At 40.5% G+C, this 27,407-nt stretch overlaps 1 long non-coding RNA gene across 1 annotated transcript; it reads left to right on the top strand.

The window, feature by feature from the left end:
* On the top strand, positions 1-24,898 carry Gm27162 (predicted gene 27162). The gene is made up of 4 exons (NR_131058.1): positions 1-90; positions 16,938-17,054; positions 17,847-18,011; positions 21,925-24,898. It is a non-coding gene; the product is annotated as a predicted gene 27162 (long non-coding RNA).
* The last annotated feature ends 2,509 nt before the right edge of the window (positions 24,899-27,407 follow it).

Here is a 27,407-nt window from a genome sequence, read left to right as displayed (position 1 = left end):
TCAGTTCATATGGGATGGGACCTCCTGAACCCTTTTAGACAGGGCCGGCGCCACCTGCTGTGACAACTCTTGAGACGACTAGAAAACCAGGTTAGTGTTTTCCACCAGTGTCTCTGTCTCTTACATGTGTGATGATGATCAGTATCTTGTTGCCCTAGAGACTGTCAGACCTGGCATCTCTGTTTATCTGCAGAATGTTCTCAGTGGTTTCTAAAAACAGGTGTGGCCTGGTTAAGCAGAGCGCAGCCACAAAAAAAAAAAAAAAAAGAAAAGAAAAAAATTTTTGAAGTTGATTTGACACTGGTGGCTTTTTACCAACTTTCCAAATGTCACTCAATCTCCTTCAGGGTCTATTTGTCAAGGAGGCTGGTAAATGACTTACCTGGTTGTTTTGTTCTATGTTTTAAGAGATGCAATACTAGATAGGCAAAAAGCTTTCTAAGCCCCAAACTGCACTTCGTGGCGACAAGTGACTTATATGTGTATATTGACGATGAGTTCTGGTTCCCTCACTAGTGGTGTGGCTTCTGAGGTAAAACAGGAAGAAAACCAATTCTCATTGGGTGGTAGGCTACAGAGCCAGCCGAGGGTACCAATACCATCAAGATATTGGCAGACAAAGCTTTTCTGGCATAAGGCTCATGGCCCATGAAAGCATCACAAGCCCCTTAACATTGGGGTAGATTAAGCAGCAAAAATAAGACACATACTATTACACTCCAAATATGCCCCCAAAATTCAGGGAAAACAAGTGCCCTCTGAAGAAAATCCCGAAAATCAATGGATATGAAAGCCATAAAGTAAGTGGTTACCTTACTAAGGTTGGGCTATTTTTAGAGAGGTCTAAGAACTGACTGCAATTGAACATATGAATGAACAAGAAACTACACTCGTCAGATTTCCAGAGTGCAGATCCAGTTCAGCTAGATGGACTGGTAGCTTCCAGGCAAAAAATTTGGTATCTTGGAGGCAAGTCATTTAGAGGAGAGCTAGGATTGTTTCATCCAGACCATTAAAATCCCAGAGCAGGGGCCCAGACCCTAGCACTGTCAAGTCTGCTGTGGAAGGGTTTCTATACCAGGGGGGGAGATAGAGACCTCTGAGTCCTTCCCAAATATAAGATGCTATCTGTCTAATTAATTGCCAGTCACACTCTGGCGCTGTCTTGGGATCTCATCTAGGTATCAGTGAAATTTGGATTCTTTTCTCCCTGTTAGATTATTGAGAGACTTTCCATCTTGAGATCAGCTGTCAGCAGGAACTGTGATGGAGGACAGATAACTCCTGCATCTCCAATCTGATGAATTAGTGACCCAGAGCCTTAGTTTAGGAGACAAGAGGTCTATAGGAATTGAACGTTAGTTAATACCACGTGAAATGGACCAGGTTTCCATTTATGATTGTTTCCTCAAAGAAAAAAATTAATTTTCCCTTTTTTTCTGAGTAGTTGAGATTTTTGTTTGTTTGTTTGTTTGTTTGATAAGTTTGGTGTGGGGTTTGATTTTATGTTTCTCCTGAAATTCCAAATAGATGTTGAAAAATCAACTTTTAAAAATATATATATATTTTTTTTTTATTTTAAGTGTATGTGTGAATACCTACATATACCTACGAACCTCACATACATGCTTAGTGCCCTCAGAAGATGAAAAGGAAGTCAGATCTCTGGAACTGGGAATACAAATGATTGTGACCCACCACATGAGTGCTGGGAATAGAACCCCGGTCTTCTGCAAAAAGAAATAAATGTTCTTAGACACTGAGCCATCCCTTAGGTCTCTTGAATAGTCAAAATACCTTTGGTCTGTCTTGTTGGTAAGAGTTAAAGTATACCATTTTGGTTTAAGAACTCAATAGTAAGTGCTTGCCTAGGAAGCCCTTGTGTTTGTTGCCTAGCAAAACAAAACAAACAAAATAATATTGTGGTCATTATAAGTGCGGAAATGTTCGTTCTCCACTCATTAGATGAGACTTTATTTGCCTCAGGACCAGAATTCCTTGCTCTCCCAGCAGTGCTGCAGAAAGACCAATGGTGGAGGTGGTGGTCTTTTAGATCGTATACCTGCAAATGAAGACAAAGCACACAGAAAGCAGAGGAAAAACTCCCAAGTCTAGGTTGGCATAAGATGACCAACTGCACAAGCAGCAAAGCTAACAACAAAGGCATGGGTCAGGGCGTTCTCACAGGAAGGGACATGCTATCAAGTGCCTAGCTTCAATTATATATGCTGATTAACTTTAAGGACTTGACATTCACTGTTAATTTTTCCCTAAAGGGAAAATGATCATAGAGTCTCCAACACCCAGCAACAAAAAGTGACTCCCCCAGAACAAGACACAAAAGCTCACAGAATGAGGAAGAGTGGAGCTTCTCACACCTTTTGTGACAAATAAAACTCGTGACCACAGTACACTTGATACTTCACGGTTGGGCTTGAGCATTTCTGCACACTGTTCAGTCTGTGTTATGTTTTCTGTAAGCAGAATCAAAGAAGGTAGAGGCAGCCGCAGAGCTGCACTCTGTTTTCAAAGGTGCAGTTACACTTCTAAACTGTGGCAACAAGACACACCCTGAAGAAAGAGAGCTTTGCTTCTTCACATGAAAACAGAAACCAAGATAGCTTATGATGTCTCCTACATACCAAGAACGTGGCCCGACCTTTAAAAGCCATGTTGAGGTAAACAGGCCTGGTACTTAACACAGCATGTTGTTCCACTAAAGGGCCCTCCCACCATCTTCTGCTCTCCCTACTTCTAGCTCCAAAGCTTCTGGATATCAAATTTTTCATCAAAAAACTTCCTGTGGCCCATTGTCTTAGGACCCAGTTCTTTAGAGAATGCAGGTCATCTGGGTTCATTCCTGTTAACCCCAACATTCAGGTCAAACATCAGCTTTGTGTGCAGGAAGAGAGTCACTGGAGACCCAGCCTTTGTGGAAAGCAGTGTTTTCGCGACAGAGGGTTCTCACACAGGGGCAGATTGACGTAGAAGAGTATGAGCTGCGGAGAAAACTGGGGAAGTGGCATAATGTGGGAAGCTGCCCAAGTTGCCCATGTGTGGATGCAATACAGTGGGAAACTAGCACCCTTTACAGTTTTGCAACTTCCTTACAGGGTGGCGCACACATGGGATGAGGGACGAACGTTCATGCTGACACTTTCAAGGCAGTTTCTGGATATAGATTAGAAAATGAAGGCTGCATAAGGAGACCTTGAGCAGGGGATCTGGACAAGCAATGATTTTCAACTCCATTTCCCACACAGTATCCTCTCCCCTTTCCTCCCCTCCCCTCTCCTCCCCTTCTCTATTCCTCCTTTTCTTTTTGTTATTGTTTCCCTATCACTCATTCTCATTCTCTCTCTACTCTTCTCTCCCCTCTCTCATTCATATGAGCTAAATTGTAAAAACGCACAGTTTTGGGCCTCCCTGCCAAATCACAACTATTGTGGAAAGCATGGCACCTAGCAGCTATCTACTTAGCACCATGCTCGACAATGTTGTTGTCAATTTCCCTAGCAATCCAAGATACATCTAGGACACGGTAAGGAAACCATGTAATTCCTGTATATGGCACAATGTTGGTCACACTGTAAATTGCACAGATTGTCACTTCTTCCCCAGCTGGCCAATACATTCATTGATAAGAAAGACGCATGTATTAAGTGCCTATTACTTTGCCCAGTACTCTGCGGTGTGCAGAAAATGTAGTGGTGACTAAAACAGATGCTCCGGTATGGTCAAGTGACAGCATCAAATAAGACAAATATCAAGAAATGAGTCATAGTCACGTCAGATATTTGGTATACACTGATAAACAGACTAGCAGAATGCACAGTAACATCATGCAGAAAGAAAAAAGGAGGTTACAATTTGGCTTCATACTGAAGCTCAATGGTGCTAGTTACCGAGGTTAATAGATAAGGAATGAGAAAAAGCCCATATTATGAGAATTTTCAATGTAACTGGACAGACAGAGTGCTATACAGAAAACAATGTGAAAGCAGCTAAGCTGATTATATGTACATCACTGCAGAAGCAAAGGGACAGAGAGGAGAACTGTAGGGCATAGTGAAGGAGCAATTAACCGATCTGTGAATGCCTTGGTTGGCATATGAGGAGGCTTGGAGACACAGGTAGAAGAAACAAAGGAAGGTTTTGGACTTTCAACCAAGAGATTTCATTGTCACAGAAAGACTGCTGATAGTCATCAAAACTGGTTTTCACTTTGCAAATTGCGTCAATACAGAGGTTGACAAATTTTGATCAAATGTTCTATCTAGATGCCAGGGGGTGGCTTCAAACTTTAAACTCCTGAAAGGATGTTTTATTCATCACTCTGGGTGTCAGGGGAGAGTCTGAACTAGTTGTTGGCACAGAGTTACAAACATGTGAGTGTGCATTGGATGGACGAATGGGGAAGTAAAGAAACTGGGGCTCGTGGCAATGAGGCTTATGAAAGAAGTTCAGACCTGGGCCAGTATAGACATGGGTGACACCTCTGACATTCAATACTAAATAGCCCGAAGTCACCAGCCTTTGCCTTACCGGCAAGCTAAAACAGGTAAAGCAATGTGAGCTGTAGATTAGAGCCACATCTTATGCCTATATCCCTGACCAAAGTCTAAAACCGCTCTTCTAGGCTTGGCTTATGAACCATAGGAAAGTATGAATGCTCTAGTGAGGAGTAGTTCCAAAACTGCTCTTGTATTCCCACCACCTTCCTTGTTAATTTTTCAAGTAGTCTGTTTACTCTGCTACTCTTGTGGAATAAACAGTCCCCATCTCCCCTCAGACACCTGCCCCAACAATACTAGAGGCCCAAAAGCCTACAGACACCTACAAAGTGGAGTGCCTTAGTCACAAGGAAGTCTCAAAGTGGTTCATTGCCTGCCTCTTTCTTCTTCCTTTCCTTTGCCTTAACAGACCTGTCTGTAGCTTATTGCTGTCAAGAGGCCCTAAGAAAACTGCACTCTTCTCTTCTTCCTTAGAAGTTAAAATATTGTTTTACTATTTTTGGGGGGCCCTCATCATTACCAACTGGGACTCCGTGTGTGTGTGTGTGTGTGTGTGTGTGTGTGTGTGTGTGTAGGTATGTGTGTGTGTGTGTGTGTTTGTATGTATGTATGTGTGTAGGTGTGTGTAGGTGTGTGTATGTGTGTGTAGGTATGTGTGTGTTTGTCTGTCTGTGTGTGTGTGTAGGGGGGTGTGTGTGTGTGTGTGTGTAGGTATGTGTGTGTGTGTTTGTATGTATGTATGTGTGTAGGTGTGTGTATGTGTGTGTAGGTATGTGTGTGTCTGTCTGTCTGTGTGTGTGTGTAGGGGTGTGTGTGTGTGTGTGTGTGTGTGTGTGTGTGTGTGTGTGAAATGGGTTATATAGCCCTGCTTCTGAAGAGCCTTTGACATAGAGATGGATCTGGAAATGGGCGAGAGGTGCAGTAAAGGAAGCAGAAGAGTCTAGAGTCAGCCTCAGTTGTACCCTGGATATTGGCCCCTGGGATCCTTCATCATTTTGACAACTAACTCTACTAACTCTAAACGACTTCCATTAGAGATACCAGCATGGCCCTCCACTACCCATAGCAATTCCCACCAAGGCATAAGGAAAGAAAGCATGAGTGAAGTGGAGGTCTGACAGAGACTCTTCATGTCAGTTGTGTGACTGTGGTTGGTGTGAATATGTGCGTGGAGCTGTCTTCTCCCCTTCCTCCTATCACTCACTGGCCAGGGAGAGGCTGGGATGGATGGCACACAACTGTGACAAACTGCTGGGTGTAATCTCAAGCTTCAAGGACCCTCCTCTAGAAGGGATGGGCAGTGACACCTACTCTTCTCATCATAGCCAGTGGCAGAAAATCCAGTGGGAGAAGCTCCCCAAATGACGGAAAGTGGAACAAACAGAGTTTAGCTGGGAACACAGAGGATATCCATGGACACTCCTATGGGAAAGGAGAGTGCTCTGGCAAACATTTGTTTAATCTCCCTGTCTCCAGAGGGACAGATGGATGGTTAACTGAATGACTGTTTAACGACTATTTACAACAAGAAGATGGTAGCCGAGAACAGCTCCTCACCCCTTGCCTCAGAACAAACACTTCACCACAGCCTTAGGACAACTGGACTTTCATGGACACACACACAGCTTTCAGTTGAGGCTATTTGGAGATGTCAGAGGTCCCTCCCTTTGCTTAGATCTCACTGGTCTCCAGCATCCCCATGAGAGTGGAATTAATGTGGTTCTGTCTTGGCGTATCTCCTTTCAGGAATTCTTCCTATAAGTTTTAGGCACATTTGACTAAAATACACCTGTTTTCTTTGGCTTAATTTACCACTTCCCAGAAGGGTTCATGCGCCTCTACTTTCAGTGGGTGTCTCTCTGCCCTGGCTTCTTTTTAAATACTCTGTCCTGCTTGGCCAGGTCTGATGTTTGCCTTCCCATCACCACATAGCCCTAAGGGATTCACTACTAAGTGTTCCTTTTGGTATCCTGAAATAAACATTCCATGAGCTAGCTTGGGTTTTCACACACACACACACACACACACACACACACACACACACACACACACAAAATAGGCAGCCTGGACTCATTGTGGTTAAAAGGCCTGGAGGCACACATAGTATATATTCAGCTTGTGAAAATTAGCAGGAAGACGGAAGAAGAGGAATTTGTGAGAAATGCTCACCTTTATTTACTACAGAGAGTGTGGGCATAATTTGAAGATGTGCTCAGCCACTCGCACCCAGTAGGAACTACTTCCACAGTAGAGTTTGGAAAACGATGCCATCAAGATGACCAAGATAATGTGCTGTGGTGATTTCTGTGGTCTTCAGACCAGGCACAACCTGGGAAATGAAAAAGCCAGGAAACCCAACTATTGCTAGGTAGCCACAAGGAATACTTATCATATCTTAGCAAAAGACATTCACCATGAACCCCACAGGGTACCTCACCATATGTTGACCAGCTTAGAGGAGAATAGCAGCAATCCAAGAGTAAAAAAGCCATCACCTAAGCCTTGGTGTCATACTGCAAGGATCTAGCCAAAACACTGGCTCACAGTGCCCTCATTTGAACTACACCGGAGAGTTCTGTACCTTAGCTGACTTTAATAATAATATTAGTGGAACTTGTGCCATGGAATGGTTATGAAGGTTATATAGGATGGTATATTTAAAACAGAGTTACACCATAGTTATAATTCAATACATTTTGGCCACCACTCTTACATTAAGCTGACCAAAAAGATTTCTTATTTAAGAGGAATTCTCTATAATGAAGTTTACAACTCAAGGACATCGCTTTCTGCTTTATTTTTAATCAAATTAAAACTTCAAAGGAAGTCAATATAAAAATCTTTTAACTCCCTATCCTTTATTCTGTTAGATTCTAAAGAAGGACTAGATAATTCCTTTCCAAGTTTCTTAGATTAGGTTAGATTAAATGTGACCTACACAGACACAAATTAAAAGCCCTGTAATTAAACAACTTCTATAGAACCTTAAGCAGCTAATGAGTGTTTTTGAGGCTGGAGCACTCTGAAAAATTTGTGAGAGTGTTGTCTGATAACTATCCCATGTTCATTTTCAAACACAATTACGACATTGGTACAAACAGAATGGAAACCACAAAACAGGTTGGGCAGTTCAAAGTTAAGTATAGATTCTACATAGTTGGGAACCTAGGCAGCTAACACTCCCCTCAACATTTTCTGGAATGCTTTCTGAATAGAACTCTTGGTCCTTCTTTGTCTTGTTAGTATTTGTATATGCACACCACCTAGCTGTACAAGTCTTCCAAGAGCCTCTTTTCTGAGGTTTAGACACTGAGATGAACATTCAGTCCTCCACTTGAGAGTCTCAGAGCCTGGATGAACTCCTATCTCTCATTATAAAGAAATCTGTAGCCTGAGATCATGGTATACATATATGTATATATACATATATATATATATATATATATATATATATATATATATCGATTTTATATGAAACTTTCCAAAACAAGACCACACTATATCACCATATCACTATATAATTTAAGCAAACCTTGCTGTCTTAGTGGAAAGATAACCATTTACCATTCCTAGACCCACACTTCTGCCTTATCCTCCTTTATTTATTTATTTTTATTTTTATTTTATTATTTATTATTTATTTTTATTTTTATCTTTATTTTATTATTTATTTTTATTTTACCTCACAACATTTTTATTTAGCACTTATCACTACTTAATGTAGACACTATTGGCCCAGGTTATTGTCTGTCTTTCATAAAAGAATAATAGCTCTATAAAGAGAGACACAATTGACTATTCTGTTCACAACTCCAAGCAAAATATTACCAAACTCCCTGCTGTCAAGTCTTAAAGGAAAAGCAAAACAAAACAAAACAATTTCAATAGATCTCCATTGATCATAGGATAAAAAGCAAAATCATGAGCACAGCTTACAAGAACCCATGGCTCCCACCCTAACGTTCAACTTGGTTTAGTGGAACCATGTCCACTCATACCAGACAGATTCGCTTAAATTCACTCCTGGGCCATCTGCAGATGGAATCTTCACACAAATGGAGATGCTCTCTGCCTTCTGGGACATTCTTCTGCTGCCTTTTTCTATGTTGACTTGGGAAATAGAAACAGCCCTCAATCCTGCTCAGTCTGATTTGATGCAGATAGATAGATAGATAGATAGATAGATAGATAGATAGATAGATAGATAGATAGATATAGGTATAGGTATAGAGATAGAGATAGAGATAGAGATAGAGATAGAGATAGAGATAGAGATAGAGATAGAGATAGAGATAGATAGATATAGATGATATAGATATAATGCATATATAGGCTTATATGTCACTTGCTAATAGAGATAGATCCCAAATAATTATAAAATATACTAGCAAATCAAGATTGCTATGGTGTCAGAGAATATACAATTATATTGGACTTCATATGTGTACTCTATCATTGGACTTCATATGTGAACTCATACCACTGACCAAAATATCATTGTGCACCATATCACTGTGTATGTTCATTCTGCAAATATATAACCAATGCCCACCTTTCAGATACAAGCCCCAGGAACAAAGAAACTCCAAGGGTTTCACTCATTTTTGCACCCTTAGCCCCTGGTTGGCCTTATGTCTGAAAAGAACAGATAGCTTTATGCAGTCATTACTTTTTCTTACTTCAAGTCAACAGTACCCAAGACCATAATTTTCATTGAATTTTATCAGTAGGAGGAGGAGTCTTTAACCAAATCTCAGTTTTAAGTAAACTGGCAGCTATTTTTAGGACTGGAGTTTCTGCCTTGACATCCTCTACTTCACTTCCCGAGATTTTGACTTGGCCCTGATCATGATTTACATCAGCGGTTCTCAACCTTCCTAAGGCTATGGCCCTTTAATACAGTTCCTCGTGCAGTGACTCCCACCAAACCATGAAATTATTTCCATTGCTACTTCATAACTTTAACTCAGCTACTATTATGAATTTTAATGTAAATATTTTTGGAATTAGAGGTTTGCCAAAGGGCTCATGACCTACAGATTGAAAAACACTGGTCTACATTCTCTCTCTCTCTCTCTCTCTCTCTCTCTCTCTCTCTCTCTCTCTCTCTCTCGGTAGCCACGGGGGGGGGGAGGACATATGGGCTTTTTGTTCACAACTTATATTCTCAGTGCTTTGAACAACTCCAAGAACACCAGGAAGTCGGTGGATATTTGGTTATCAAATAGGATGGCTAAATTCAGCCCTCATAGACACTTCAAGCTGGGATGCTAATATCTTTTGAGCAAAACCATATGAAAAAATCAAGGACTTTTTCTTACGTTACTAGTTTTCTGAACCAGCAACTGGCCACATGCAGTTATTAAACACTAAACTGTGGCTATCACAAAAATGTATGCTACATATAAAACACATGCTGAGATTCAAAGAATTAGTATAAAAAAGATAAAAGATATTTTATGAATGTTTTATAACTGTTTCATACTGAAATGATAATATTCTATATGTACTAGATTAAATATAATAAATTATTATAATTTGTATCTATTACCTTTTTGGTGAAATTATTTCCTGATGCTACTAGGAATTTTTAAAAGTTCTATTTGTAGCTTGTATTTCTACTGGAGACTGTTTTGATAAATAATTTTCTAATGCTTTATATCACTTCTTTAAGAAAACATTAGGCTACAGATCAGAACTTAAAGACCTTAATGTTTAATCTTCTTTGAAAGAACTACTACTTGTATATAAGGATGAGATTTTTAAAAATCATTTTCTTAGGCATGAAGGTTTTAATCTCCTTTCCAGACATGATCTAAATGTTGATAAAACACAGGGAACCGTAAGTTCAAATGGCAGTAAAAAGACTGCTTACTTCTTCATCATGTTGCATATAGTTGTTTGATTTTTCCCAATTTTGAACTCAAAAATTAGACTCACTTGGTTTGTCTTCAGATTGACATTCTTCATTATGCTTAAGGTTATAACCCCCTCCCCCTGAAATAGCACATATAACATTTTTTGCCTTATTTATTTTTTCTCACTGTATTAGAGATGGAGCCTAGGGCTCTGTGAATGTTAGGTACATTTTTATCATTGAGGCACACTCCCAGCCATCTCTTAACGTTTTGTTTCAAGATGAGGTCGCATTATATTGCTGAGGCTGTTCCTGAATTCACTTTGTAACCTAGGCAGGCTTTGAACTTGCTATCCTCCTGCTCCAGCGTCCAGATTGGTTGGAAAGGGAGGCCTGTGATACCAGGTCTGGCTACCATGTGGCTTCTTTAGAGGGGCAATTTCCACTTTACAGTCTGAGAGTGAATACATTTTTCTGATGGGTTTTATCATTTTTCAAAAGTGGATCTAATCAAAGAATTCCATCTGAACAAATTTATCCACAGCCTAGTGACACCCATAAATTTAGTCTGGAGGTATTACACATAACCCATCAGTGTGATCTCAAGAAGATTGTATACTGAGCCTTATCTTTGAGGAATTCATAGGTAAGAGAAGGCATGTAGCTGTTGATTTCAACATCATATGGTAAATTCTAATTATCTCTTAAAAAGAAGCGTTGAGTGTAATTTGATGAACCAAGGAAAGGAAGCAGATCTAGCTGGTTCTGTGTGTGTGTGTGTGTGTGTGTGTGTGTGTGTGTGTGTGTGTGTGTGTGTGTTTAGGGTGAGGCAAGAGGAGAGATAATCAGGGGGAACTTTAAGAATTATGCTATTGATTTCTTAATAATGAGATCTTCATTTCTCATCACCATCTACAACAGAAACACTGTGTTTAAAAGAGTTCCCTTCTCGCTTCTCTGGACTTTCACTATAACAGTCTCCAGTCTGATTGTGCTAATAAAGTATAATGACAACACGGAGATTAGAAAACATGATGGAGATTTTCTGTGTTCCTCTCCTATCTAAAAAACCCTCTGTCACCCAGAACTAAAAATACTAAAATGGAAGATAGAAAACCTGAATCCCCTCCCTCTCCTTGGCTAAAATGACATGACTGACTCCATCTCTCATCCCAGTCAGGCAAGGATCTTGTTCTCTACTTCTTTGAATTATCAGAAGAGCTGGACGGCATCCTGAGATAGTCTTCATGCTCCCTGCAACATTCTCCCAGGGCTCAGCCTTACAGAAGATGGAAGGCCTTTTAGTAAAGCAAAAAGACAGGCCAAACTTCTTAAGAACATGACAAATGTTCAAATTTTGTCATGTTTTATCTGGTATTAAAAGCTTGTAGAAATTTCTTCAATCAGGAAACAGTTTCTGGGTCCTACCACAGATTAGAACCAAAAGTTAAAATTCAACTTCCTATGTAAGGCATAGATAAATGACTAGTGTTACTGGAGAAGGAGTAACAGCTAGGCTAATCTTGATGGTTTTTTATCAAGCAGATGATTAAGAAGCAACAGCTAAGTTTTTGGCTTATAGTCTTGGCTTGGATCCAACACTTGATATAGCAAAAACTAATAAATAAGGGCTGGTGAGACGAATCAATGGCTAAAGGCATCTGTCCCCATGCCTGACAACCCATGTGGTGGAAAGACAGAACTGACTGCACACATTGTCCTTTGATCTACACATGTGTACCTGGGCATGCAGGCACGCGTACACACACACACACACACACACACACACACACACACACTTGTAACAAAATACAGTAAACTATGTTTAAATGTAACTGTTGACTATTTAAATAAATTTATATAATATTTAAATGTTTCAACTTTACAAACATTATTAAGTAACTCATTCTATCTTAAAATTACCTCCATGATTATATACTAAATTCAGAAAATTCATTTATAACTTGGATTCATACCAACAAAGACGAAAAGACATGTTCTTAATATGATGAATAAACTATAACCTCTCATATTCCTGTAATTGTCTTGACTGCTCAGAAACCCAGGCAGTGCTAAAGCTCAAAGTAACTTCACCAGCCTGTGCATCTGTGTCTTCTTAGGCGTGTGCTCTACAGATTTCTATCATGAGAAGATTTTCAGAGCATTTTGCTCCCAGCTGCAGATTTACAATACTACCAGCGTATTGACAATTCTAAGACACCAAACAAGAAATGCTTTTACTCTTTTTGCTCATCTCTTCCTAAATGGAGGCATCCACAGAACCCACCTCCACCTGATACCTTTTATCCCAGATCACATGAAATCAAAACATTAGCAACCTTGTTATGGTTGGTTTCTTTCTTCTCCTGGTCTAGGTTATTTTTTGGTTTTCTTCTTTCTGTATCTACTTAGGATGCACAAATTAAAACATAAACAACAAACTGTGGACATGGGTCTGTGTGTGTGTGTGTGTGTGTGTGTGTGTGTGTGTGTGTGCGTGTGCATGCTCACACACATATGCACATATGGAGAGTGGCAGAGGGGATTAGAGAGAGGAGAAATCAGTTCTCCTCTGCAGCTCTATTCTTGTCCCAGTGGCTATCTTTGTGTACTGTGCTGTGTGTATATTTGTTAAAAATCAGGTCACCGTTTCAGTTAGGCTGCCCCACTATTGGTCCCCAGTTGTTCCTGGCAGGGCTGTACATGAACAAGAGCCTTCTAGGGAAAACCCAAAGTCTTTCAGGAAGTGGTCTGTGATGGTGTGCTATAGTAACTGATGAGTTTCCTTCTGAGTCAGGGATACCACAAGGGGGTCCCCAGGAATTGACATCTCTCTGAGAAGATAGAAAGATATTCTGAGACTGAAGTCATGACTGCCTCTTCTGTAGCTAAGGACCCTGGAGATTAATAGAATACCAACCAGATCTGAGTCCAGTTCCTCCGCACTCCAAACGCCTCTCACTTCTTATTGCTACCCTTGTCTGCAGCACCTGTGGCCTTTGCTTTTGGTTTCAGCTCCTTTACTCTGAAAGGCAGGCCCGCAGACTGCATCTCCTTGTCATGGAGGTACCTGTTGGACACATTTTACATTTGCTCCAAAAGCTTTCCTGTGAAAACACTCAGCTAAAAATACTTTTGGAGAACATAGTCTGCATGAACAACAGGAGCCAACCCTTCTCCAACATGGAAAGGCCTTTAGCTCCCTCCTTCCACTGTCTCCAGGCACACAGTCCTCTAAGACACCTCTGGTGTCTTATAAGAAATTAATATGGCTGCATGGAGGCTAGTCCTCATGATTTTGTCAAACTCATGAGCAAAATAATTGTAAAATGAAAATAAACAGGTGTGCTTACACCTTGCATTTCTTCTTTAGGCAGTGTATATCTAAAAAAAAAATAATAATAATAATAAAAAGAATCTAATGATGGCCATGAGCAACTTCATGGTCAAGTAAAGCCTAGGAAGTGTGTGGTTCTTAATAAAAAAAAATGAGTTGAGTAAATAAAGAAATAGACTCACAACAGTGTCTTCAGAAACTACCAACATTGGTGTTTTACTTAGGCAAGAAAAAAAAAAATCCAGGACATTAAATAATTAGGTCACCCACTATCACCCAAAGAAGTGCTTCCTCAAGAGAAACACACATCTTGCCCAGCAAAGCCAAAGTGTGAGTCTTCTGGTCTGTACCAGTGGCAGGACACGGTAGATACCACCTGAATAAGCGGGCCCTTGCTAAGTGACATAAGTCATATCCTATAGGACAAACACTGCAAGAATCTACATAGATCAGGTATTCAGAAGAGGTGTGAAGATTAATTCAACATGTACAGGAAGAAAATAGAATGGCAGTTAGTTACCAGGCACTGTGTAGATGGGTAGAATTGGGAGTTGGTATTACATGAGTGCAGAGTTTCAGTTTGGGGATGTGATATAGAATAGATCTGCAGATGACCATGGCAGTGGCTGCATTACACTGTCATGCACTCAGTGCCACGGATTTAGGCCCTGTAAAATGGTAAGGCAGTAAATTTAATTTCATGTATAATTTAAAACTTAGGGAAAGAGGACTGGAAAGAAGGCATTAGAGAGTGCAAGCTGTCACACCAGTATTTGGATCCCTACACGTAGGTGACAAGCAGGCAACACGCAAATGCCCAGTATCTAACTCCAAAGGATCTGACACTCCTACCTGACCAGGGAATGTGTACAGGCATATGCACCCACATATGCACAGGCATTCACACACATATACAAATAAATGGCTACATCTCTTTTTAAAATTCAAGGTAAGTGGTTAAGGGTTAAGGTTATATATAATATTCTAAAACTAATATCTGCAATTTCTTTACAAATATAAATTTATTTTCCCCTAATCACAAAAAGGTTTATTTAACACATCACACACACACACACACACACACACACACACACACACACACACACACACACCGGAGTGACAGAGACATACACACAGAGAGAATGAGAAAAACACATTCCTGGATTTCACACTAAACTTTTGGGATGTAGGATATTGGCAAGTGACCAAGATGCCACATTTCAACACATCTAAACTTTAAGAACCACTAGGTTTAAACTGTGCCTAATGATCGTTGGTTTTTTTTTGTTTTGTTTTGTTTTGTTTTGTTTTGTTTTTGTGTGTGTGTGTTTTCTTTTCTTTTCTTTTGTTTTAAATTACTGTCTTCCTACTTTGACCAATGGATGAATAAAAGTTAAGTAAGAATTCTCAGAACCATTTTTTGATGCAGATAGTGCCTTAGCACCATGCTCTTACCAGATTTCTGATCCCAAAATGGGCCACTAGCATTGTATCTAACTCCTGAATGAATGGTGTTGAGATAGCCATCTTTGTTTTTCCCTAAATCTCACCTCTGTCCCTACCCCCTTCCACCTCTCTGCCTTGTAAAAAGGCTCTAACCCTGGGAAATGGAGTGCACTGATTGGGTCGTGACCAGGCTTATTTTTCTCTTTCCCTGTCACTTCCAGTGACCCCTCCAGCAAGGGTCACAGCCAGATTTGAAACTAAATACAAGAACAAGAAGTAGGAAAGGGTGACAAGGGCATCAGGCTATAAAACCTTCTTGTCCCAACTGATACAGACAATAAAAGAAGGGACAGGCCTGCAGCCCATGTCACAGGTATGGCAGCCTGGGGACTTGGAAGGCAGCCAGCCTTGATCACTCTGGGAGCCCAAAGTCTCTGGCTCCCAAATGCTTGCCTTCTCTGGGTGCAAAATGTGATGTTTGGAAGAGAAGCATTCTCAGGGCTTCCCCCACCTCTGACGGTCTGCAATTGCTTAGAATTAAACAACCCTGCCCTAAAATAATCTCCATTGTCAGCATCATCGTGGCTTGCACCTTTGTTAGCACAAGGTTTTTAAAGAAAGAATCTGGCACAAGGTTGACTCAAGTAATGTTTCGAGCAAGGGAAATCATCAGCTCTTCCAAACCTCCGAGACAAAGGGGTGTTGAGTGAGAAAAGGCAGCACTGTATCTGAGAGACTATCTGGGGGCATGTGTGGATCATACTGTGATGTGTATATAAACGATCTCTCACCTGCTGTATAAGGTACATTAAGGAAAAGGAAATTATGATAAGGTTAGATATTCAGAGAAGATGTCAAAGGGCATGATTGTGGCCCTGGGGTTTCTTCTCCCTTTTCTCCTGACCAATTACTACTCACAAGTGGATCAAGAAAAAAAAAAAAAAAAAAAAAAAAAAAAAAAAAACCACTAGAGAACCTGAATCAGTTGGTCCAATCTTTATTTTAAAATTCAAGACCCCAGAATTTGGGGGTCAGGCACCTGCTGCTCAAACCTGGAAAGTGTTCATCCAACAGTGGTAATGACATCCAGCATAAAGTCAGTATTTATTTAACTGCACAAGAGAAATGGCCAACTGAGAGCTAACCCAGAGAGGCCAAGAGAGCACACAAGAAACAAAAGCAGCAGAAATGTTTCAGGGTGAAGGATTCCCTCCCTTTTGCCAGGATTCTCTTGGGAATGAACCCCTCGAGCCAGCGGCGTCCTTAAACGCCAAGTTCCTGCTGTTGGCCCCCGGGAATAGAAAGCTTGGGAGGCGATGCCATGGGCCATCTCGAATGTTCTTATTCCTCTTGCAGCCTTGTTCCCCCTTCTGTATTGGATGATCACTCTGCTAGGTTTGTGGACACTAAATGTCAGGCCCATTTCTGTAATGATCGTTGAATTTCTCTGGAATGTCGAAGAGGGACGGGGAGTGTTTAAGCAGCTACTCAAAGGTCACTCACGGGTGTAGCATATTTCTCTCATTCTAGGAACCGAAGTCATTTTTGAAAAGCTCATATTTAGGCAACTACCTGTAGCTAAAAATAGAGGCCAAGACTGGTGAGAGATTGGTAGCTGGAGGATGTGAGACCTTAGCACTTTCTGAGAAAGCAATGGCTGTGACCTCCCAGCCTAAGCAGGGTCTAAGAGGAAAGAGTTTAACTCAGTCCGAGAACATGGATAACAGAGGTGGGCTGTGAGGCCCAGAAGTGCTGAGTGAGCACCTCTGCTTTGCATTTTCAGATAGAAAGAGACAGCATGGATGAATAAGTCACAGCTGGCCATGCTCCTGCATCAGCTCTACTCCTTTTCTGCCTAGTGAATCTGGACAAGAAAATTAAAGCCTTCAGTTGGAATGATGTAAATATTCAACAAAACCATTTCTGTATACCTTCTTCTGCTTGCCTGGGACAATTTCTGTTTCTCAATATCTTTCTGTAAACAGTTAAAATGAACAGCTTCTGTGTATGAATAGATGTCTTTTAGAAAGTTCTAGAAATAATAACAATCCCCCTGTCTTGGCACCTTCCCTTCTCATGATTGCATTGTTGACTTTGCTGAGTGTGTTTGATCCAGATAATTTTCTCCTTTTCAACTCTGTTTCATACATTGTTGAAAACTCAGCTCAACCGGCTACAAGATTCTAGAAAGGGGTCCACAAACCCTGTCACTGAGTGTTTCTTGGGTTTGTCAGTTGAATTTACTATTATTCTGGTGATACAGATTAGACTCAGATAGTCCCTGAGCACAAATCAATTGCTAAATCCTCCCACCAATGGTTGCTGGCTTTCTTTGAGTCACAAGGAATCATTAAGTGACAAACAAAAAGTGGAAAACCCTATCGTACATACTATCCCATTACCTGGGCTGTTAGCTTGGAAGGTGACCTTGTATGACACTTCTCCAATGAGCGGAGGAGCTGTGATGGAACAATTGTCAGAACAGAGAAATGACTGGAGGACATGTGGGTCAGAGCCTTGGAACAAACAGAACTGCATGTGAATGAATGCTTGTTCTTCTAAGGAGCTGCTTACTATAAAGTTAGGCCTGAGAATCACTAGGATACAGGATACAGTGGTAGGATTCTGGCAAGTAAGATTTTCTATGTCTGTGTCTATGTCTGAAAACTCAACATGACTACTCCCCATTCAGGTCAGCCCTACTTGGGAGTAGGGAGAAGAAGGCAGCTCCAGTGAGCCCTTGTAGCAGAAGAATGTCAAGATAGTGTTCTGCCCAGCACCAGAGTGGAATATGTCAGACCACTCGCAGCACTGCTGTTTGATCTTATCGGGCTGCTGCGGAGGTGAAGCTTAAATGGTGAGGAGTTCGTGTCTGTTCATCATTGTGGTTGCCCCCAAGCGGAGCCAGCAAAGTAACACTTGAAGCCATTTTTGCAGAGAACTGCAAAAACAGCAGAGGCTTCGAGCCAGTCAGTGGTTCCACTGCAGTTCAAGAAAACACCCACAGAGTGGTAGAGGCAGCTGCAGAATCACCACAGAACTGAGCAACACACCAAGACACAAACACACACCCCCACAACAACTTAAACCAAACAGGCTGGAGCAAGGGTTTCTATGTCAGAAAACAGGCAGCAAATTCTTTCAAATGGTAGTATTAATACGTCAGCATGTGTTCCTTTAAGGGGTTTGCCTTTCACAAAGAATCATCACAGTTATTTATCACCTAGCAGAGGGCCTAAGGACTATAAGAACACTGCAGGTAGAACACTTTTGAGATGAAAAGAGGGGGCGGGAATCCCAGTACTCAGAACTTGAAACTGAGTTTCTACTTCAGAAAAGAAAAAAATGATTTCTCTCTAAAGAAGCAAAGGAAGTCCAAATTAGGGCTTTGTTGAGGTTCATAGACACTTTTTAAATGGAAAAGGAGAATTGTTAGTAGTCATGATTATTTGTGCATGCAAGGAAAACACTTCTCCTTCAAAGTGGAATGACCAGTCGTGGGTTGACCATGCAAACATTCGACACACCTAAACAGATGTCACAGTCTCACTGTGCAGCCAGCTATTTGGCAGGAGCCCATGGGAACACATGCAATGCTCCTTGGCTTTATTGTTGACCATAGGGAGCCAACATTAAAAAAGTGGACATGGAAACATGAACTTTGGCTGGTGCTCTGAAGAGAGAATGTGCAATGAGCAAGGTCTCAAGCCATACTTCTGGTCATCAGAGCCTATCTCACCTATACAGTTTAATCATTTTAGTAAACATCTTACATGTAATATTGGAGAGCTACGAACATCCAGTTGAAATATGATTCTTTCTAGACGGTAAAACTTTTAAAGGAACTCAAGGTTGTTGACACACCCATTGTAATATTTGAAAGTTAGAGTAAAAGATTTATCAGGAGGTTATTTTAAAAGCTATATTCTCTTTTCTAAAATAGGAGATGAATAGGCTTCATGCTGTCTACTTACTTCTGTGAGATCCCTTATAGTTAAGCCTAAAGACACAAAAGCTCTTACCATTCACTGGATGCAAAACATCCAGATACTGCAGACTCATGCAACGTCACTACCCAGAAATCGAGTGAAAATTTTGCTATAACAAACTCTGTTCGCAGAGGTCTGCAGCAGGACCTGGGGTCTGTCTCCTCTAAAGCTTTTCTACCTAAGGAAGGTGGCAAAAACCTTTGGAGCACATCTTGAGTAGCTAAGTCTTGAGGAAGGAATCCAACTGTACAACATGTTCAGTAAGTGGTCTTAAATTCATCATAAATAAGTGAGGATCCACTGTCATATTGCTTTCTCTTATGCCTTAATACTCCCTCCATTTAGGAAAAAAATGAGAAAATAGCTTGAGAAACAAACAGCTCAGTGGTTAAGACACTTGCTGCCCTTGCTAAAGACTAGAGTTCCCAGCATTTAGGTCAGGTGGTTTACAACTGTCTGAAACTCAGGTTCTGAGCAATCTGATACCCTTCTCTAGCACTCAGGCAACACACACACACACACACACACACACACACTTTAATCTTTAAGAAAAGTTTAAATGTTGAAGATGCACAGGTCATCAGGTATGTGTGAGAAAAGACAAAATAGGACAATGGTGGCACCAAGAATCTTAAATCCCACATTAGCCTTGTCAGTGGCTTCATTGTGGTAGACGACTTACGCATAGATTGACATAAATCACTATGACAGAGAATTTTTCAACACTCTGACATGGTAAAGATCATTCCCAGACCAGGTTATCATTCTCCCTTCTCTTCCAGCATATTGTTTCTCTCAGCATCCTCTCCAGACAACCCCTGAGCACGCCGAGCGAGTTGCTGGCTCTTCCCATATGACATTCATCACCAAAATGAAACCTGACCCCAGAATTATCATTTTAGCAAGAAGATGATGAAATCCATTTAACCTTTGCACTCTCTTGGCTGATAATTCCCTCTGTTCCTCATAAAATCTATGACTTCTCCTGAAGGGTAGACTCAGATAATCGCCGTCCCGCTGAGGTAATAGCTAGACTGTCCTTTTCACTGTAAGAGTTTTTTTCTAGCCAATACTCAGGAAACTTTATGCAAATTGAATGTCCAAACCTGAGATTGAAGAAAATACCTAGATTTCCTCCATATTCAGAACATGAAGAGAATCAAAGACTCAGGTAAATGACACAAGGAGTATCCTGACTACAGATGCAGACTTGTGTCCACTATCAAGGAATAATTGACGTCTCCCAGGGCAAGCAAAAGTTTCATGCTATTGACACTTTTTAAAATCCTGTTTGGAATTCAGTCTGTCACTTTGTCTAATTCCCTCTTGGCCAGAGGGTGCCAGAGATGTATGATTGGTGGCATGACCACTCGCATGTGACAGCAGCTGCAATCCTCAGTGTTCCCTGAGTGGAGTGGGGTCTACCTGAGGACATAGGCCAGAGGAGGTAGACACATAAAGAAACAAGAGCAATAGCTCTTCATGACATCACTCTTTGCCCTGATTCAGACACAAACCTTATGACTGAGAGACAGAGTCCCATGTCAGACATGCAGTTGTCCTGTCAGGATGCAAGTGTTTTATGAGCATTTTCCTCACTCACTAACCCTTTCGGGAGAAAGAACTCAAAAAAGAATGAGGCTCAGGCAAGAAAGCATGGAGGAGACTGAAAATTCAAAGGGAGGGTTAGCTAAAGTCCAGACACCTTGAATGAAGAGAGTCAGGCTCTATCTGGCTCTACCTTCAGCAGGCTGTGAGGGCTTGCACTTGATTGAATCAGTTCCCAGTTTCCTGTTTAAAATCTGAAAGAAATGAGTTCTTGGTTAAGCTATGATGTTAGGATTTCTCGTGATTAGAAGCTTCCCACTGCATTTCTTCCAGTCCTTTACTTTCAAGCAAGTGCTAGAATGGTGAACCCTCAACATGAGACTTTTTGGGGACTGTGACATGAACTTCTGCACAAGCTGGCCAAAATGTATTCTGTCATTAGCAGTGTCTCCTTATGGAGCCTTGATGCCCAAGTTTTATGAGTTTAGAACTAACATGGTAACCAAGATGGAGGCAAATTGGTCTTTTCCAATTTAGCTCACTCAGAATCAACTTGTCTGCTCACAGCAAAGCAGTTTAAGAATCCCGTCATACTTAGACAGTGTGTCACTTTTCTTTTTTATTTTAACATTTGTATGTGTGTGTACATTGTTTTAGTTTTGTTTTTCCTTTTGATTTGAGACCAGATACTTCTGATGAGCTTGGTTGGCACTTACCGATTTGGCTAGTCATAGCTGCTAGTAAGCCCAACAGATAGTCCTGTCTCTGCACACAGAGCCCCAGATCACTGCTGGGGTTCCTGCAGTGCACCTTGTGTTCAGCGTTCTTACGTGGTGGGTTCTGGTAGGTTGGACTCTAGTCCTTATTTTTGCACAGCAAGCACTTGACCAACTAGGCCCATCTCCCCAGCCCTCAGTTTTAGTTTCTGAGTGGAACAGCACAGCTGTTTAATTTTTGTCTACTCTAAATCATTGAATTTTCATAACAATACAATGGTGGACATCAGGTTCTCCAAATTATAAATAAAGAAGCTGAACTGGAAATGTTTAAAGTAGTTCCCAAATGCTATGCTTCTCCTCCAGTGGAGGCAGAATTTGAATCCAGATGTGACTATTAGTATACACTCTTAGATATCTGCCAGGACTTGTGTATGGAAATGCATCAATAATATCTAAATACTAGCTTCAAGAAAAGTTATGTGGAGCTTATAAAATGCTAATCTTAATTTTTCAGCCTGGAGAGAATTAAACAAGCCTTATTGACTTCCCACAGAGAAGCCTGTTCAGCTAGGTACCATGAGGTTGAGAGATTAACACTGCAGAATGGAAACAAAGAACATTGATGAAGCACTTGGGTGAACTCGGGTAAGACATTTTCTCCAATCAAGTTATCAAAGCCGAATTCCTGTTAGTCCTTTTGGAACTCTTTTTGCTTATGAAGCAGATATGGATTGGAGGGCACACTGGTCCCTATTGTTGTTCTGCAGGCTTGCTTGTGTTAGGTCAGCATATTAGTTCCCCTACCTCTGTAAAGACTGAGAACCACATTTGGAATCAGGACAGGAAGTACACCCCCTCCTTAAACCCTTTACTTTCTGGAGAAGTCACGGGTGGTGAAGATGTTTCCTGCCATTCTTTACAGAAGCAAGAGTCGCTTTAGGGTTGTTTCATTATCAGTGGAGTAGTTGTCCCGTGGACCTCTGCCCTTGAAGAGTGAAAGAGCAGTCAAGACAGAGCCCACTAGCCTCACGTCGTCACAGTTGCAAGCAAGCAAACCTGTCATCTTCCTGTATTATCTACAAATGGTGTTTGTTTCCTTTGACGTATATTCTAACACTTGGGGCAGGAGGGATTTCTCGAAAAAACAATATTGTTGAGTATACCAATTCCCTGCCCCCAGCCATCCTTTCTGTTTCCTTTTCAAGGCTCCAGGAATTGCTAAATGGCATATCCTGGACAACCAACACTCTTCAGCTAAAAATACCAGAGGGTGAGCTTATCTCGAGCAATGCTTCCTCTCCAGGGGGTTCATAGACATTATCTCATTTATTCTTAAAAACACCCTGTGAGGTAGGGCATGGCCAAAGAACTGGATCCCAGAAAGGTAAGGAAGCTTTAAGACAAAAGGTCACTGGCAGAGGTTCGATTCTGAAGCCCGGCAGAACAGCTCAGATGTGTAACTTTCAAGCTGTAAAATCTACTCACCAGGCATCAATAACTTGACTGCAGGAGCCCAGAGACCCCCTTATTAAATAGATATAGATATAGGAGATAGAGATAGATAGAGATAGAGATAGAGATAGAGATAGAGATAGAGATAGAGATAGAGATAGAGATAGAGATAGAGATAGAGATAGAGATAGAGATATATAACAAGACTCCTGGCATACAGGAAAAGACAGAGCTTAGCGGAAATTGGATCCCCAAAGCTACTTCTTCAGGGTAATGATGATTTCTTTGTTATCTATAACAAACTGGAGAAGAACATTGATCATCTTTTCAAATTGTCCCATTGCCCTCCTAACCTCATCTGCTAACATGGCTTCATGTCCCACCTACACAAACTGGAACAACTGGCTTAGTTGTCTCAGAGAAACAAGATATATATATATATATATATATATATATATATATATATATATATATATATATATATATATATATATATATATATATATATATCCCTTCTAGAAGTCAGACATGACTTGCTTATACATACTTCAAAAACAGATTCCATAATCAACAAAATACATTGTTCTGACATTCTATATATTGTCTTATATTCCTTTCCTCAAGACTTGGTCCCATGCCCAAACCCGAGAGTCATGGCAGCTTCTAGGTCCTCTTAGGAGCATACGCAAATCCTGTTACTGACATATCTCCTCTATGCCCCTCATGACTAATTTTTTTCCCACCCATACTCATGCCCAAGGAGAATGAGCTTGGGAGCATGAACTACCGAGCTCCCTCCTCTCTGCCTGCTAGCTGATTTAGCAGGAGGTTAAGGGGAGACAAGAGTATGTTGTTAGTTTTACCTTATTTCTTCCCTGTAGGGTGACTATGACTGAGTCCTGCCCACAAGGCCAGCTCCTCCTTCAAACACTGCTCTTTGTCTGGGTTTTTAGTAAGCATCACTTCCTGATGGCCACCAGCCTGGAAGTTTTAAAGGATCCTCCTGCTAATGTTCCCAATTCTTTTGTCGTCCCTATTATATGTATTAAAGCCACAACACATTCTGTAAATAGTTCCTTCATAAACTTGTTACAGCTCCTAGATAGAATGGATTCCATTGGTCCTAGTTTGTTTTTTTTTTGATCTTGTAATAAAACCATGATCAAATGCACCATAGGGAAGAAAGACATTTATTTCATCTTGCAAGTTACAGCCTGCCATTGAAGGAAGCTCAAAGCAGGAGCCTGGAAGCACAAACAAAATCAGAAGCCATGGAGGAATGCTGCTTACTGGCTTGTTCTCTTGCTCTTGTTCATCAAACTTTCTAATACAGCCCAGACCTACCTGCCAAGGAATGGTACTTCCTGCAGCGGTCTGAGCTCTCCTGCATCAATTAACAAGCAAGAAAATCTTCCACAGACATGCACATAGGCAATCAGATGGAGACAATTCTTCAACTGGGATTTCCTCTTCCATAATGTGGCAGGTTGATAAGCAAAATTAGTCCTTTCTCTCTATTTACTAAGGGTACCCAAGCTACTATAATTTCTGTTGCTATCCTACTTTTCAGAGAGTTCTTCCATTGCATTTTACGTGTATGATTATTTGCATATATGTATTTATGTGCACCATGTGGTTGCTTGGGACTTACGGAGGTCTGAAGAAGGCATCAGATCTTTGGGAACTAGAATTGCATCTGATTGTAAACCACTGTATGGGTGTTGGGAACTGAACCTTGGTCCCCTGTAAGAGCAGCAAGTGTTCTTACCACTTAACACATTCCCCCAGTTAAGATAACATTTGTATTTTAAACCCTCAATATATGTGACCTTGGTTCCTAAGTTACTTCCAAATATCTCCCCATGTTTCCTAGCCATTGTTTGCATGTCTAAAGAGAAGTGTATCAATCTTGCACAAATCCCTTTAAGTTTCCAGAAATAGTCAACATATCCTTGATTGGTATGCCTGTGTCTGTCAGCCTTTTAGGATTAAGTCTTTTGTCTCTGCTTCCAGGATATCCTTAATAAATATTTACTACATGAATGAGTATTGAATAGGACTTTTGGATTGTAAGCAAACACAACTATTTACTTTCACAACTTTCTTTTCAGTTAAGATGTAGTTTTGGATTACACTGAAGGAACCCTCTTGAAGAAAATATGGGAACACAAACAATTCAGTGCAGGGCCATTTAACTTGGACACAACTGCTGTATTCGGTCACAGTGACAACTGAGCTTGAAAGCAGAGCCTTGCACAGATCTCAGGTTCAGTTCCCGATTTCTCAACTAGTTTTGTGACTGTGACTCTTGGGAAACTTGCTTCACATTCTGTGTCTCAGGTTACTAAGTAATAAAATCCAAACAATAAAAGCATTGAAGTCATGAGTTCAATGCAAGGATTAAAAGATTTAGCACATAGAAAACACTGCTAATGATATATGACGTATGAGAGGGAATCAAGAGAGTCAATGAACATTTCTTAACCAATCCTAGGTGCACAACGTCCAACAATGTTGCCTTTTTGAAGTGAAATTGTTTATCCTTTAATCAAATAGGTGTCTACCTGCAAAATTTTTAGTATCGACAATATGACAATGTCGACCATTTAAGCCTCTAGGTCTTCAAATGAATTTTTCAATTCCACTATCCAATACCATGAAGGAGCTTGCCATACACTCTCTTCTTTTCCCTTCAGTAGTTTTTCAGAAGCCAAGAGATAATAGATAGGTAATAGAAAATAGAGTTATATAGATAGATACATTGATGGATAGGTTGTAAATACGTAGATAAATAGATCAATAGATAGATGTACATAAAATTATACGGTAGCTGGGAGATCCCCATGCCTTCATGTTATCATGCTTCAAACTGTTGAATATTGTTTTATTCAGCTCCATGAGCTTTAAAAAGACCTGCAAGACATAACTGTACCCCATATCTTCCTCTCTGAGTTATTTGAAGACTCTTACATCTTCATTCTGTCTGAGGGGATAATGGAGGGATCTAAATTTGAAATTTCAACTTCATACTTACCAATGATTTTAATGATTAAATTGGTTATTAAATACAGATTCTTTTAAAATTCTAGAAAAAGAAAAAAGTTTTCTCCTATTAGGATTTTAAGAATTCTATCAAGAAAAACTATCTTTGCCGAATGAGTGAAAAATTCTAGTCTTTTACATTGTTTTTAATCTTTTAAATTTACATGTATATTTACAGTTGAGAAGATATTCTATATCCAATTTTATGTTTCAAATTTTCCATATTTTCAAATAGTCACTGATCAAAATGATACTATATATATGTGTGTGTGTGTGTATATATATACATGTGTGTGTGTGTGTGTGTGTGTGTGTGTGTGTGTGTGTATAATTTGTAATGAAATACTTTAAAACAATATGTGGTATATGGTACATGTAACATCCTATTGATAGTACACAATATGTATTCACATATAGCCTATGCCTTTGTGATTACAGTGGTGGTGTATGCCTGTAATCCCAGCACTTGGGAGGCAGAGGCAAGTGGATTTCTGAGTTCGAAGCCAGCCTTGTCTACAGAGTGAGTTCCAGAACAGCCAGGGCTATACATAGAAACCCTGTCTCGAAAAACCAAAAATAAATAAATAAATAAGTAAATAAATAAATAAATAAATATCTGGAAGGATTAAACATAGTATTTGATTTCAGTACAATCACATATGCTCCAGGGACAAATGTAACATATGCTTGCTTCTTTAACACAGCTAGCATGTCAAGATAAAATATGAATATCTAATATTCCACAGACATGGGCTGCCTGGGCAACGATGGAAAGGAAGAAGGGTCTTATGTGGAATCTCATTGTTCCTAGAAGCTTAGCATTCCATAGGTATCCGAGTACTGAGTGGAAACTGAGCCTAAAAGATTGAGGTAGTCAATTCATAGGAAGAATAGCACAGGCCACTAAGTAAATACTGTAGGTTCTTTAGAAAACTTTACAAGTATCCACTTGCTCACCTGCTTAACCAACATGGAATTTCATTCTGGAGAAGCAGCCAAGCATCCCACCTTGATTTGTTGCCTCTTCTGTACTCTGAGTCTCAGCTTACTTACAACAGTACATTTATGACTTAATAAAGTAGCTCCCTGTTCATCTACATCCATTCACTAGAGAGATCCAGAGAGATGACACCAAAGCTGAGCACCGGACCCTTAGCCTGATTCCTGCAGATCCTCCGTCTTGCTTTCATTGGGGTTCCAAGGTAAACACAGACAAAGAATATGGTCCAATAGCCCATTGCCCCATGGCACAGAATAGCACCCTCTGAACACTGGACTAGCTTCCGGTAAGTCAGTAACAGAGAGACCTTTGACACGTAGAAGCTAGGGAGAGGTTCTTGAAGGAACAATGGCCCATACAGTAAACTATTTACACATCCCACTGCCTTCTGTTGTGGCTACTGAGTCACCTGGCAACTTGTATTGTTTTATTTGCAACCCCCAGACCTCCTTCAGCAAACCCCACAACTCCTTGCTCAGCTCTTGTCACTGATAGAATCATCC

This window comes from Mus musculus, chromosome 9, assembly GCF_000001635.26.
Source record: "Mus musculus strain C57BL/6J chromosome 9, GRCm38.p6 C57BL/6J".
In the NCBI taxonomy this organism is placed as follows: domain Eukaryota; kingdom Metazoa; phylum Chordata; class Mammalia; order Rodentia; family Muridae; genus Mus; species Mus musculus.
The sequence above is the reverse complement of the archived record's forward strand: the minus strand, read 5'-3'. Positions and strand labels throughout refer to the sequence as shown.